At 39.4% G+C, this 1,826-nt stretch overlaps 1 protein-coding gene across 1 annotated transcript in view; it reads right to left on the minus strand.

The window, feature by feature from the left end:
• The window catches only part of DSCAM (DS cell adhesion molecule), a 987,413-nt gene that overhangs the window by 96,252 nt on the left and 889,335 nt on the right, over window positions 1–1,826 (minus strand). The window lies entirely within an intron of this gene.

Here is a 1,826-nt window from a genome sequence, read left to right on the forward strand (position 1 = left end):
GTTCTGTGCCCAAGCATTCACCTCTACTCACAGACAATGTGTCATGTACTTTGAAAAAACTATCGAGACCACTGAAGACACACCTGTTCCCTAACTTAAGTCCTTGCCTAGGCCAACTGGTTCCTCTTTAAATCTGGCCTTCCTCCCAGTCATCCCTCTAAAACTTTTAAATAGCATGGTGAAGGCACCTGCAGTGGTGTCTGGATATCCAGCTAATGACATCCAAGCCCCATTATTTGTCTGATAGCATCCAGGGTTTTAAACAGCTTAGAAAGGTAAGCAACTACCCATAACCCATTCTACCACCAAGCCCTTACAGAAGACAGGCTACTTCTTTATGGACGACATGAGACTAGCTCATCCTGAAGATGAGGCTCTACATATGGCAAGGTAACAATTCCCATCACTCTCTTAAAGATAGCATCTGGAGTCTTAAAAGCCTATCCTAAATAGGCAATCAAGGAAAGTAAGTCTATGAAGAAGACTCTTATGATGGTGATCAATGAATTCCTGGAAAAAACTCTTGATGAAAAGGAGGGAATGATAAAGGGAACAATCTAAAAACAGGCTCTTGGCCTAGCCTGGACTCATGACAAGGGAGCAAGAGTGACTCCATCTTATATATACTTATATACTTATATATACTTGTTCTCTGCAGAACTTTCCCTTGCAGACCTTGCAAACTAAGATATACTAGTAGATTATTCTCATATGTTCCAGGAATCAGCTGTACCCGCAACTAGTTTTGTGGCCAGTCAATTCTCAGAAGATACCCCCTTGACTTTCCTTGCCACACTTGTAATTTTCTATGCCTTTGTGCTAACTAACACAAGTGTCAACCAATCAGAAACATTTTAGCTGTACCTCTCTGTACCCTATTTGCCTGCAGCAATGTCAACCAGTCAGAAGTGTTTTAGCTGTACCTCTCTGCACGGTAGCAATGCCAGCCAATGAAGATAGCTTTATCTGTACCACATATCCCTGTGGTTTTTGTCTTTATAAATCCTTGTCAGTTGTGTGTCAGTGGAGTGGTCTATCTTACCCTGTAGGATTCACCACCTCCCCAACTTAATTGTTTGTACTCTCAATAAATATCTCCTTAATTTGAATTTTCCAGAGTCTGAGTTTTACTCCTGGACAATCCTTAGGGCAGGTTCTTCAGAGATGGCTCATGGACTGTGCTTCATTTTATCATTAACTGGAGTATTCTAAGGCAGGGACCACTTTATCTGCTATCAACATTTCTGATTTTCCATCATGATAACAAGAGATCCTAGTTCAGGTAGTATCATATTTCTGGCATTAGTAGTTTTTGGCATTTTCCCTTTCAAACTTTTCAGTTGTCATTTTATATGATGGGGAATATTCTCAACAGTAAAATGGGAGTGATTAAGGAAATTAACCTAGAGTCCAGGGCATTCAAACTTTTCAGCAGAAACCCACTGTAAGAAATACCTTTCACATTGAAACCCAGAACCCACATAGATATTTGTGTGTGTGTGTGTATGTGTAAGTGAAAACATGTATGTTTTATCCTTTTTTTTGGTCTAGTCTATTCCACTCTATTCTATTCCATTCCATTTTACTTCTTTAAAATACTGGTTATAACCCTTAAATTAATTCTGGGGCTTATAAATGATTTCCCATCAGCAATTTAAAAAACCCTGACTAAAGCTACTTCCATCTTCAAAACCATCACACATTTCTAGAACTAACCCACATTTGAGGTAGTTGGAGTTTAAAGGACCTAGTCAAATATTTCAATACTAAGCAACAGAACACACCAGACTTACAGCTCTCAAACTGGAGCAGGCAAGAGAATCACT

The sequence above is a fragment of the Trichechus manatus genome, unplaced genomic scaffold (assembly GCF_000243295.1).
Source record: "Trichechus manatus latirostris isolate Lorelei unplaced genomic scaffold, TriManLat1.0 scaffold00202, whole genome shotgun sequence".
Lineage (NCBI taxonomy): Eukaryota > Metazoa > Chordata > Mammalia > Sirenia > Trichechidae > Trichechus > Trichechus manatus.